This window comes from Schistocerca americana, unplaced genomic scaffold (assembly GCF_021461395.2).
Source record: "Schistocerca americana isolate TAMUIC-IGC-003095 unplaced genomic scaffold, iqSchAmer2.1 HiC_scaffold_305, whole genome shotgun sequence".
NCBI lineage: Eukaryota > Metazoa > Arthropoda > Insecta > Orthoptera > Acrididae > Schistocerca > Schistocerca americana.
This window is the reverse complement of record NW_025726022.1, coordinates 76,504-88,800: the sequence shown is the minus strand read 5'-3', so window position 1 is coordinate 88,800 and position 12,297 is coordinate 76,504. Positions and strand designations below refer to the sequence as shown.

The 12,297-nt window shown below is 50.9% G+C and overlaps 16 non-coding genes across 16 annotated transcripts; all 16 read left to right on the top strand.

The window, feature by feature from the left end:
- Positions 1-558: 558 nt before the first annotated feature.
- Trnaa-ugc lies at positions 559-631 on the top strand. Its single transcript has one exon. It is a non-coding gene; the product is annotated as a tRNA-Ala (tRNA).
- A 416-nt stretch (positions 632-1,047) lies between these two features.
- Positions 1,048-1,120, top strand: Trnaa-agc. Its single transcript has one exon. It is a non-coding gene; the product is annotated as a tRNA-Ala (tRNA).
- Positions 1,121-2,133: 1,013 nt separating this feature from the next.
- On the top strand, positions 2,134-2,206 carry Trnaa-ugc. Its single transcript has one exon. It is a non-coding gene; the product is annotated as a tRNA-Ala (tRNA).
- Positions 2,207-2,611: 405 nt separating this feature from the next.
- On the top strand, positions 2,612-2,684 carry Trnaa-agc. Its single transcript has one exon. It is a non-coding gene; the product is annotated as a tRNA-Ala (tRNA).
- A 1,002-nt stretch (positions 2,685-3,686) lies between these two features.
- Trnaa-ugc lies at positions 3,687-3,759 on the top strand. Its single transcript has one exon. It is a non-coding gene; the product is annotated as a tRNA-Ala (tRNA).
- Positions 3,760-4,175: 416 nt separating this feature from the next.
- Trnaa-agc lies at positions 4,176-4,248 on the top strand. Its single transcript has one exon. It is a non-coding gene; the product is annotated as a tRNA-Ala (tRNA).
- A 1,013-nt stretch (positions 4,249-5,261) lies between these two features.
- Positions 5,262-5,334, top strand: Trnaa-ugc. The gene has a single exon. It is a non-coding gene; the product is annotated as a tRNA-Ala (tRNA).
- A 405-nt stretch (positions 5,335-5,739) lies between these two features.
- Positions 5,740-5,812, top strand: Trnaa-agc. Its single transcript has one exon. It is a non-coding gene; the product is annotated as a tRNA-Ala (tRNA).
- A 1,002-nt stretch (positions 5,813-6,814) lies between these two features.
- Positions 6,815-6,887, top strand: Trnaa-ugc. The gene has a single exon. It is a non-coding gene; the product is annotated as a tRNA-Ala (tRNA).
- Positions 6,888-7,303: 416 nt separating this feature from the next.
- On the top strand, positions 7,304-7,376 carry Trnaa-agc. The gene has a single exon. It is a non-coding gene; the product is annotated as a tRNA-Ala (tRNA).
- Positions 7,377-8,388: 1,012 nt separating this feature from the next.
- On the top strand, positions 8,389-8,461 carry Trnaa-ugc. The gene has a single exon. It is a non-coding gene; the product is annotated as a tRNA-Ala (tRNA).
- A 405-nt stretch (positions 8,462-8,866) lies between these two features.
- Trnaa-agc lies at positions 8,867-8,939 on the top strand. The gene has a single exon. It is a non-coding gene; the product is annotated as a tRNA-Ala (tRNA).
- A 1,013-nt stretch (positions 8,940-9,952) lies between these two features.
- Positions 9,953-10,025, top strand: Trnaa-ugc. Its single transcript has one exon. It is a non-coding gene; the product is annotated as a tRNA-Ala (tRNA).
- A 416-nt stretch (positions 10,026-10,441) lies between these two features.
- Positions 10,442-10,514, top strand: Trnaa-agc. The gene has a single exon. It is a non-coding gene; the product is annotated as a tRNA-Ala (tRNA).
- A 1,002-nt stretch (positions 10,515-11,516) lies between these two features.
- Trnaa-ugc lies at positions 11,517-11,589 on the top strand. The gene has a single exon. It is a non-coding gene; the product is annotated as a tRNA-Ala (tRNA).
- Positions 11,590-12,005: 416 nt separating this feature from the next.
- On the top strand, positions 12,006-12,078 carry Trnaa-agc. The gene has a single exon. It is a non-coding gene; the product is annotated as a tRNA-Ala (tRNA).
- The last annotated feature ends 219 nt before the right edge of the window (positions 12,079-12,297 follow it).

Here is a 12,297-nt window from a genome sequence, read left to right as displayed (position 1 = left end):
ACACTAGGAGGGCGGCCTAAGTCGTAGGCGAAATGTGCTCATTCGCTTGTGTGCGACGTCAAGCTCTAAATAAGGCTGTCACTAGCGTGAGCGTCGTGTAAAGTCGGAAAAGTCGTCTGCGTGGGTGAGTGCCATGTTTGGGGAGCGTTTCGTAGTTTGCGCAGTGCAATGGAGACGCGGAAAGTTGTTGTGGCCCAGTCTTTTGCAGTTGGACGACAAGAGTGGTACACAGTAGTAAAGTGCGAGGCAGTGAGTTGGCATGAACAGTCGAGTGCACAATGGGTCTTCAGATGTGCTTGTTACCTCAGGTGCTGTGTGATTGTCGACATGGAGTGAAAACGGAGCAACTTGTGACTGTCCCTTCAATTTAAGACGTTAAAAACGGACGGAATTTGCAGTCGTAATACCAGAGCATCGAAACTACTTGGAACTCTTGCGTATGTGAACGTGTCCGCGCCTTTGTACTCTGGTCCCTTCACCCCTGCAAACCAACCAACCATCGCGTCCGTGCACATAAGAGTCGCAAAGAACGGAGATCAGCGCAGCTTGCTTGTGCTTGGGGGCGTAGCTCAGTTGGTAGAGCGTTCGCTTTGCATGTGAAAGGTCCCGGGTTCAAGCCCCGGCGCCTCCATGTTTTGTGGTCAGTGCGTGGTAAGTGTTGGTCGCGGTGAGCCTAAAGGCACGCAAGATGTTGCAAAGCCAGCGTCACAGACTCGTATACTGACGTAAGGAGAACAAGACGTAAATGTGAGGACCGGCTGTTGTCGAGGTGTCATCGAGTGCAAATCTGCCTTAGGTATAACGGCCTAACCTCAATGAAGTCTAGAGAGTGGACAACACGTTCGTCTACCTCAGAGCGTTGGCCGAACGCTATTTTCGACGTCGTGCGTGCCACTTTGATTTTGGCCAACTACGATTCGATACAGAATGCAGGAAACCTGAAAGACACCCTCACGGACACATTGAGAGTAGTGTTTGTCAGCGGAATAATGGGAGTGCAAGGGTCTGTGTCATTGATATGGCTGTATGTAGCGCAGTTCGTCAGCAGGGGGCGTAGCTCAGATGGTAGAGCGCTCGCTTAGCATGCGAGAGGTACTGGGATCGATACCCAGCGCCTCCAGAATTTTTAACACACCAACATGCGCACACTGCCATGCAAGTGGAATAATTCACAGCCAGAAAATGTGTCAAGGCAGATACGAGCCAACGATTAGCAGCCACAATTGGCAAGCGTGCTGTAATGCGCACGAAGCACCCTCCTCCCACCACTACACTTAATTTAGAAACAGTACAAGTGTTCCCATAAGATTCTCAAACCTATGTCGCAAAGATCAGCCTTGCGCCGAATTCACAAAAATCCCACTGCACATTCCAATTCTTGACGTGCAGTCGGCTGCTACTGGTGTTGCTAGTTGTGACTGCTGATGACAGATGCCGTAGCAATCAATTCATGGAGTGAGTTGTATGTTTTGCGATACTCTGTCTCTGACAAGCAAGCAGAGGTGACATAGGCGCGAACACAGGAAGCTTGCAGCCCCTCGCTGCCTGCAGACACCGAACAGCCACACTAGGAGGGCGGCCTAAGTCGTAGGCGAAATGTGCTCATTCGCTTGTGTGCGACGTCAAGCTCTAAATAAGGCTGTCACTAGCGTGAGCGTTGCGTGAGCGTCGTGTAAAGTCGGAAAAGTCGTCTGCGTGGGTGAGTGCCATGTTTGGGGAGCGTTTCGTAGTTTGCGCAGTGCAATGGAGACGCGGAAAGTTGTTGTGGCCCAGTCTTTTGCAGTTGGACGACAAGAGTGGTACACAGTAGTAAAGTGCGAGGCAGTGAGTTGGCATGAACAGTCGAGTGCACAATGGGTCTTCAGATGTGCTTGTTACCTCAGGTGCTGTGTGATTGTCGACATGGAGTGAAAACGGAGCAACTTGTGACTGTCCCTTCAATTTAAGACGTTAAAGACGGACGGAATTTGCAGTCGTAATACCAGAGCATCGAAACTACTTGGAACTCTTGCGTATGTGAACGTGTCCGCGCCTTTGTACTCTGGTCCCTTCACCCCTGCAAACCAACCAACCATCGTGTCCGTGCACATAAGAGTAGCAAAGAACGGAGAACAGCGCAGCTTGGTTGTGCTTGGGGGCGTAGCTCAGTTGGTAGAGCGTTCGCTTTGCATGTGAAAGGTCCCGGGTTCAAGCCCCGGCGCCTCCATGTTTTGTGGTAAGTGTTGGTCGCGGCGAGCCTAAAGGCACGCAAGATGTTGCAAAGCCAGCGTCACAGACTCGTATACTGACGTAAGGAGAGCAAGACGTAAATGTGAGGACCGGCTGTTGTCGAGGTGTCATCGAGTGCAAATCTGCCTTAGGTATAACGGCCTAACCTCAATGAAGTCTAGAGAGTGGACAACACGTTCGTCTACCCCAGAGCGTTGGCCGAACGCTATTTTCGACGTCGTGCGTGCCACTTTGATTTTGGCCAACTACGATTCGATACAGAATGCAGGAAACCTGAAAGACACCCTCACGGACACATTGAGAGTAGTGTTTGTCAGCGGAATAATGGGAGTGCAAGGGTCTGTGTCATTGATATGGCTGTATGTAGCGCAGTTCGTCAGCAGGGGGCGTAGCTCAGATGGTAGAGCGCTCGCTTAGCATGCGAGAGGTACTGGGATCGATACCCAGCGCCTCCAGAATTTTTAACACACCAACATGCGCACACTGCCATGCAAGTGGAATAATTCACAGCCAGAAAATGTGTCAAGGCAGATACGAGCCAACGATTAGCAGCCACAATTGGCAAGCGTGCTGTAATGCGCACGAAGCACCCTCCTCCCACCACTACACTTAATTTAGAAACAGTACAAGTGTTCCCATAAGATTCTCAAACCTATGTCGCAAAGATCAGCCTTGCGCCGAATTCACAAAAATCCCACTGCACATTCCAATTCTTTACGTGCAGTCGGCTGCTACTGGTGTTGCTAGTTGTGACTGCTGATGACAGATGCCGTAGCAATCAATTCATGGAGTGAGTTGTATGTTTTGCGATACTCTGTCTCTGACAAGCAAGCAGAGGTGACATAGGCGCGAACACAGGAAGCTTGCAGCCCCTCGCTGCCTGCAGACACCGAACAGCCACACTAGGAGGGCGGCCTAAGTCGTAGGCGAAATGTGCTCATTCGCTTGTGTGCGACGTCAAGCTCTAAATAAGGCTGTCACTAGCGTGAGCGTCGTGTAAAGTCGGAAAAGTCGTCTGCGTGGGTGAGTGCCATGTTTGGGGAGCGTTTCGTAGTTTGCGCAGTGCAATGGAGACGCGGAAAGTTGTTGTGGCCCAGTCTTTTGCAGTTGGACGACAAGAGTGGTACACAGTAGTAAAGTGCGAGGCAGTGAGTTGGCATGAACAGTCGAGTGCACAATGGGTCTTCAGATGTGCTTGTTACCTCAGGTGCTGTGTGATTGTCGACATGGAGTGAAAACGGAGCAACTTGTGACTGTCCCTTCAATTTAAGACGTTAAAAACGGACGGAATTTGCAGTCGTAATACCAGAGCATCGAAACTACTTGGAACTCTTGCGTATGTGAACGTGTCCGCGCCTTTGTACTCTGGTCCCTTCACCCCTGCAAACCAACCAACCATCGCGTCCGTGCACATAAGAGTCGCAAAGAACGGAGATCAGCGCAGCTTGCTTGTGCTTGGGGGCGTAGCTCAGTTGGTAGAGCGTTCGCTTTGCATGTGAAAGGTCCCGGGTTCAAGCCCCGGCGCCTCCATGTTTTGTGGTCAGTGCGTGGTAAGTGTTGGTCGCGGTGAGCCTAAAGGCACGCAAGATGTTGCAAAGCCAGCGTCACAGACTCGTATACTGACGTAAGGAGAACAAGACGTAAATGTGAGGACCGGCTGTTGTCGAGGTGTCATCGAGTGCAAATCTGCCTTAGGTATAACGGCCTAACCTCAATGAAGTCTAGAGAGTGGACAACACGTTCGTCTACCTCAGAGCGTTGGCCGAACGCTATTTTCGACGTCGTGCGTGCCACTTTGATTTTGGCCAACTACGATTCGATACAGAATGCAGGAAACCTGAAAGACACCCTCACGGACACATTGAGAGTAGTGTTTGTCAGCGGAATAATGGGAGTGCAAGGGTCTGTGTCATTGATATGGCTGTATGTAGCGCAGTTCGTCAGCAGGGGGCGTAGCTCAGATGGTAGAGCGCTCGCTTAGCATGCGAGAGGTACTGGGATCGATACCCAGCGCCTCCAGAATTTTTAACACACCAACATGCGCACACTGCCATGCAAGTGGAATAATTCACAGCCAGAAAATGTGTCAAGGCAGATACGAGCCAACGATTAGCAGCCACAATTGGCAAGCGTGCTGTAATGCGCACGAAGCACCCTCCTCCCACCACTACACTTAATTTAGAAACAGTACAAGTGTTCCCATAAGATTCTCAAACCTATGTCGCAAAGATCAGCCTTGCGCCGAATTCACAAAAATCCCACTGCACATTCCAATTCTTGACGTGCAGTCGGCTGCTACTGGTGTTGCTAGTTGTGACTGCTGATGACAGATGCCGTAGCAATCAATTCATGGAGTGAGTTGTATGTTTTGCGATACTCTGTCTCTGACAAGCAAGCAGAGGTGACATAGGCGCGAACACAGGAAGCTTGCAGCCCCTCGCTGCCTGCAGACACCGGACAGCCACACGAGGAGGGCGGCCTAAGTCGTAGGCGAAATGTGCTCATTCGCTTGTGTGCGACGTCAAGCTCTAAATAAGGCTGTCACTAGCGTGAGCGTTGCGTGAGCGTCGTGTAAAGTCGGAAAAGTCGTCTGCGTGGGTGAGTGCCATGTTTGGGGAGCGTTTCGTAGTTTGCGCAGTGCAATGGAGACGCGGAAAGTTGTTGTGGCCCAGTCTTTTGCAGTTGGACGACAAGAGTGGTACACAGTAGTAAAGTGCGAGGCAGTGAGTTGGCATGAACAGTCGAGTGCACAATGGGTCTTCAGATGTGCTTGTTACCTCAGGTGCTGTGTGATTGTCGACATGGAGTGAAAACGGAGCAACTTGTGACTGTCCCTTCAATTTAAGACGTTAAAGACGGACGGAATTTGCAGTCGTAATACCAGAGCATCGAAACTACTTGGAACTCTTGCGTATGTGAACGTGTCCGCGCCTTTGTACTCTGGTCCCTTCACCCCTGCAAACCAACCAACCATCGTGTCCGTGCACATAAGAGTAGCAAAGAACGGAGAACAGCGCAGCTTGGTTGTGCTTGGGGGCGTAGCTCAGTTGGTAGAGCGTTCGCTTTGCATGTGAAAGGTCCCGGGTTCAAGCCCCGGCGCCTCCATGTTTTGTGGTAAGTGTTGGTCGCGGCGAGCCTAAAGGCACGCAAGATGTTGCAAAGCCAGCGTCACAGACTCGTATACTGACGTAAGGAGAGCAAGACGTAAATGTGAGGACCGGCTGTTGTCGAGGTGTCATCGAGTGCAAATCTGCCTTAGGTATAACGGCCTAACCTCAATGAAGTCTAGAGAGTGGACAACACGTTCGTCTACCCCAGAGCGTTGGCCGAACGCTATTTTCGACGTCGTGCGTGCCACTTTGATTTTGGCCAACTACGATTCGATACAGAATGCAGGAAACCTGAAAGACACCCTCACGGACACATTGAGAGTAGTGTTTGTCAGCGGAATAATGGGAGTGCAAGGGTCTGTGTCATTGATATGGCTGTATGTAGCGCAGTTCGTCAGCAGGGGGCGTAGCTCAGATGGTAGAGCGCTCGCTTAGCATGCGAGAGGTACTGGGATCGATACCCAGCGCCTCCAGAATTTTTAACACACCAACATGCGCACACTGCCATGCAAGTGGAATAATTCACAGCCAGAAAATGTGTCAAGGCAGATACGAGCCAACGATTAGCAGCCACAATTGGCAAGCGTGCTGTAATGCGCACGAAGCACCCTCCTCCCACCACTACACTTAATTTAGAAACAGTACAAGTGTTCCCATAAGATTCTCAAACCTATGTCGCAAAGATCAGCCTTGCGCCGAATTCACAAAAATCCCACTGCACATTCCAATTCTTGACGTGCAGTCGGCTGCTACTGGTGTTGCTAGTTGTGACTGCTGATGACAGATGCCGTAGCAATCAATTCATGGAGTGAGTTGTATGTTTTGCGATACTCTGTCTCTGACAAGCAAGCAGAGGTGACATAGGCGCGAACACAGGAAGCTTGCAGCCCCTCGCTGCCTGCAGACACCGAACAGCCACACTAGGAGGGCGGCCTAAGTCGTAGGCGAAATGTGCTCATTCGCTTGTGTGCGACGTCAAGCTCTAAATAAGGCTGTCACTAGCGTGAGCGTCGTGTAAAGTCGGAAAAGTCGTCTGCGTGGGTGAGTGCCATGTTTGGGGAGCGTTTCGTAGTTTGCGCAGTGCAATGGAGACGCGGAAAGTTGTTGTGGCCCAGTCTTTTGCAGTTGGACGACAAGAGTGGTACACAGTAGTAAAGTGCGAGGCAGTGAGTTGGCATGAACAGTCGAGTGCACAATGGGTCTTCAGATGTGCTTGTTACCTCAGGTGCTGTGTGATTGTCGACATGGAGTGAAAACGGAGCAACTTGTGACTGTCCCTTCAATTTAAGACGTTAAAAACGGACGGAATTTGCAGTCGTAATACCAGAGCATCGAAACTACTTGGAACTCTTGCGTATGTGAACGTGTCCGCGCCTTTGTACTCTGGTCCCTTCACCCCTGCAAACCAACCAACCATCGCGTCCGTGCACATAAGAGTCGCAAAGAACGGAGATCAGCGCAGCTTGCTTGTGCTTGGGGGCGTAGCTCAGTTGGTAGAGCGTTCGCTTTGCATGTGAAAGGTCCCGGGTTCAAGCCCCGGCGCCTCCATGTTTTGTGGTCAGTGCGTGGTAAGTGTTGGTCGCGGTGAGCCTAAAGGCACGCAAGATGTTGCAAAGCCAGCGTCACAGACTCGTATACTGACGTAAGGAGAACAAGACGTAAATGTGAGGACCGGCTGTTGTCGAGGTGTCATCGAGTGCAAATCTGCCTTAGGTATAACGGCCTAACCTCAATGAAGTCTAGAGAGTGGACAACACGTTCGTCTACCTCAGAGCGTTGGCCGAACGCTATTTTCGACGTCGTGCGTGCCACTTTGATTTTGGCCAACTACGATTCGATACAGAATGCAGGAAACCTGAAAGACACCCTCACGGACACATTGAGAGTAGTGTTTGTCAGCGGAATAATGGGAGTGCAAGGGTCTGTGTCATTGATATGGCTGTATGTAGCGCAGTTCGTCAGCAGGGGGCGTAGCTCAGATGGTAGAGCGCTCGCTTAGCATGCGAGAGGTACTGGGATCGATACCCAGCGCCTCCAGAATTTTTAACACACCAACATGCGCACACTGCCATGCAAGTGGAATAATTCACAGCCAGAAAATGTGTCAAGCAGATACGAGCCAACGATTAGCAGCCACAATTGGCAAGCGTGCTGTAATGCGCACGAAGCACCCTCCTCCCACCACTACACTTAATTTAGAAACAGTACAAGTGTTCCCATAAGATTCTCAAACCTATGTCGCAAAGATCAGCCTTGCGCCGAATTCACAAAAATCCCACTGCACATTCCAATTCTTGACGTGCAGTCGGCTGCTACTGGTGTTGCTAGTTGTGACTGCTGATGACAGATGCCGTAGCAATCAATTCATGGAGTGAGTTGTATGTTTTGCGATACTCTGTCTCTGACAAGCAAGCAGAGGTGACATAGGCGCGAACACAGGAAGCTTGCAGCCCCTCGCTGCCTGCAGACACCGAACAGCCACACTAGGAGGGCGGCCTAAGTCGTAGGCGAAATGTGCTCATTCGCTTGTGTGCGACGTCAAGCTCTAAATAAGGCTGTCACTAGCGTGAGCGTTGCGTGAGCGTCGTGTAAAGTCGGAAAAGTCGTCTGCGTGGGTGAGTGCCATGTTTGGGGAGCGTTTCGTAGTTTGCGCAGTGCAATGGAGACGCGGAAAGTTGTTGTGGCCCAGTCTTTTGCAGTTGGACGACAAGAGTGGTACACAGTAGTAAAGTGCGAGGCAGTGAGTTGGCATGAACAGTCGAGTGCACAATGGGTCTTCAGATGTGCTTGTTACCTCAGGTGCTGTGTGATTGTCGACATGGAGTGAAAACGGAGCAACTTGTGACTGTCCCTTCAATTTAAGACGTTAAAGACGGACGGAATTTGCAGTCGTAATACCAGAGCATCGAAACTACTTGGAACTCTTGCGTATGTGAACGTGTCCGCGCCTTTGTACTCTGGTCCCTTCACCCCTGCAAACCAACCAACCATCGTGTCCGTGCACATAAGAGTATCAAAGAACGGAGAACAGCGCAGCTTGGTTGTGCTTGGGGGCGTAGCTCAGTTGGTAGAGCGTTCGCTTTGCATGTGAAAGGTCCCGGGTTCAAGCCCCGGCGCCTCCATGTTTTGTGGTAAGTGTTGGTCGCGGCGAGCCTAAAGGCACGCAAGATGTTGCAAAGCCAGCGTCACAGACTCGTATACTGACGTAAGGAGAGCAAGACGTAAATGTGAGGACCGGCTGTTGTCGAGGTGTCATCGAGTGCAAATCTGCCTTAGGTATAACGGCCTAACCTCAATGAAGTCTAGAGAGTGGACAACACGTTCGTCTACCCCAGAGCGTTGGCCGAACGCTATTTTCGACGTCGTGCGTGCCACTTTGATTTTGGCCAACTACGATTCGATACAGAATGCAGGAAACCTGAAAGACACCCTCACGGACACATTGAGAGTAGTGTTTGTCAGCGGAATAATGGGAGTGCAAGGGTCTGTGTCATTGATATGGCTGTATGTAGCGCAGTTCGTCAGCAGGGGGCGTAGCTCAGATGGTAGAGCGCTCGCTTAGCATGCGAGAGGTACTGGGATCGATACCCAGCGCCTCCAGAATTTTTAACACACCAACATGCGCACACTGCCATGCAAGTGGAATAATACACAGCCAGAAAATGTGTCAAGGCAGATACGAGCCAACGATTAGCAGCCACAATTGGCAAGCGTGCTGTAATGCGCACGAAGCACCCTCCTCCCACCACTACACTTAATTTAGAAACAGTACAAGTGTTCCCATAAGATTCTCAAACCTATGTCGCAAAGATCAGCCTTGCGCCGAATTCACAAAAATCCCACTGCACATTCCAATTCTTGACGTGCAGTCGGCTGCTACTGGTGTTGCTAGTTGTGACTGCTGATGACAGATGCCGTAGCAATCAATTCATGGAGTGAGTTGTATGTTTTGCGATACTCTGTCTCTGACAAGCAAGCAGAGGTGACATAGGCGCGAACACAGGAAGCTTGCAGCCCCTCGCTGCCTGCAGACACCGAACAGCCACAGTAGGAGGGCGGCCTAAGTCGTAGGCGAAATGTGCTCATTCGCTTGTGTGCGACGTCAAGCTCTAAATAAGGCTGTCACTAGCGTGAGCGTTGCGTGAGCGTCGTGTAAAGTCGGAAAAGTCGTCTGCGTGGGTGAGTGCCATGTTTGGGGAGCGTTTCGTAGTTTGCGCAGTGCAATGGAGACGCGGAAAGTTGTTGTGGCCCAGTCTTTTGCAGTTGGACGACAAGAGTGGTACACAGTAGTAAAGTGCGAGGCAGTGAGTTGGCATGAACAGTCGAGTGCACAATGGGTCTTCAGATGTGCATGTTACCTCAGGTGCTGTGTGATTGTCGACATGGAGTGAAAACGGAGCAACTTGTGACTGTCCCTTCAATTTAAGACGTTAAAAACGGACGGAATTTGCAGTCGTAATACCAGAGCATCGAAACTACTTGGAACTCTTGCGTATGTGAACGTGTCCGCGCCTTTGTACTCTGGTCCCTTCACCCCTGCAAACCAACCAACCATCGCGTCCGTGCACATAAGAGTCGCAAAGAACGGAGATCAGCGCAGCTTGCTTGTGCTTGGGGGCGTAGCTCAGTTGGTAGAGCGTTCGCTTTGCGTGTGAAAGGTCCCGGGTTCAAGCCCCGGCGCCTCCATGTTTTGTGGTCAGTGCGTGGTAAGTGTTGGTCGCGGTGAGCCTAAAGGCACGCAAGATGTTGCAAAGCCAGCGTCACAGACTCGTATACTGACGTAAGGAGAACAAGACGTAAATGTGAGGACCGGCTGTTGTCGAGGTGTCATCGAGTGCAAATCTGCCTTAGGTATAACGGCCTAACCTCAATGAAGTCTAGAGAGTGGACAACACGTTCGTCTACCTCAGAGCGTTGGCCGAACGCTATTTTCGACGTCGTGCGTGCCACTTTGATTTTGGCCAACTACGATTCGATACAGAATGCAGGAAACCTGAAAGACACCCTCACGGACACATTGAGAGTAGTGTTTGTCAGCGGAATAATGGGAGTGCAAGGGTCTGTGTCATTGATATGGCTGTATGTAGCGCAGTTCGTCAGCAGGGGGCGTAGCTCAGATGGTAGAGCGCTCGCTTAGCATGCGAGAGGTACTGGGATCGATACCCAGCGCCTCCAGAATTTTTAACACACCAACATGCGCACACTGCCATGCAAGTGGAATAATTCACAGCCAGAAAATGTGTCAAGGCAGATACGAGCCAACGATTAGCAGCCACAATTGGCAAGCGTGCTGTAATGCGCACGAAGCACCCTCCTCCCACCACTACACTTAATTTAGAAACAGTACAAGTGTTCCCATAAGATTCTCAAACCTATGTCGCAAAGATCAGCCTTGCGCCGAATTCACAAAAATCCCACTGCACATTCCAATTCTTGACGTGCAGTCGGCTGCTACTGGTGTTGCTAGTTGTGACTGCTGATGACAGATGCCGTAGCAATCAATTCATGGAGTGAGTTGTATGTTTTGCGATACTCTGTCTCTGACAAGCAAGCAGAGGTGACATAGGCGCGAACACAGGAAGCTTGCAGCCCCTCGCTGCCTGCAGACACCGAACAGCCACACCAGGAGGGCGGCCTAAGTCGTAGGCGAAATGTGCTCATTCGCTTGTGTGCGACGTCAAGCTCTAAATAAGGCTGTCACTAGCGTGAGCGTCGTGTAAAGTCGGAAAAGTCGTCTGCGTGGGTGAGTGCCATGTTTGGGGAGCGTTTCGTAGTTTGCGCAGTGCAATGGAGACGCGGAAAGTTGTTGTGGCCCAGTCTTTTGCAGTTGGACGACAAGAGTGGTACACAGTAGTAAAGTGCGAGGCAGTGAGTTGGCATGAACAGTCGAGTGCACAATGGGTCTTCAGATGTGCTTGTTACCTCAGGTGCTGTGTGATTGTCGACATGGAGTGAAAACGGAGCAACTTGTGACTGTCCCTTCAATTTAAGACGTTAAAAACGGACGGAATTTGCAGTCGTAATACCAGAGCATCGAAACTACTTGGAACTCTTGCGTATGTGAACGTGTCCGCGCCTTTGTACTCTGGTCCCTTCACCCCTGCAAACCAACCAACCATCGCGTCCGTGCACATAAGAGTCGCAAAGAACGGAGATCAGCGCAGCTTGCTTGTGCTTGGGGGCGTAGCTCAGTTGGTAGAGCGTTCGCTTTGCATGTGAAAGGTCCCGGGTTCAAGCCCCGGCGCCTCCATGTTTTGTGGTCAGTGCGTGGTAAGTGTTGGTCGCGGTGAGCCTAAAGGCACGCAAGATGTTGCAAAGCCAGCGTCACAGACTCGTATACTGACGTAAGGAGAACAAGACGTAAATGTGAGGACCGGCTGTTGTCGAGGTGTCATCGAGTGCAAATCTGCCTTAGGTATAACGGCCTAACCTCAATGAAGTCTAGAGAGTGGACAACACGTTCGTCTACCTCAGAGCGTTGGCCGAACGCTATTTTCGACGTCGTGCGTGCCACTTTGATTTTGGCCAACTACGATTCGATACAGAATGCAGGAAACCTGAAAGACACCCTCACGGACACATTGAGAGTAGTGTTTGTCAGCGGAATAATGGGAGTGCAAGGGTCTGTGTCATTGATATGGCTGTATGTAGCGCAGTTCGTCAGCAGGGGGCGTAGCTCAGATGGTAGAGCGCTCGCTTAGCATGCGAGAGGTACTGGGATCGATACCCAGCGCCTCCAGAATTTTTAACACACCAACATGCGCACACTGCCATGCAAGTGGAATAATTCACAGCCAGAAAATGTGTCAAGGCAGATACGAGCCAACGATTAGCAGCCACAATTGGCAAGCGTGCTGTAATGCGCACGAAGCACCCTCCTCCCACCACTACACTTAATTTAGAAACAGTACAAGTGTTCCCATAAGATTCTCAAACCTATGTCGCAAAGATCAGCCTT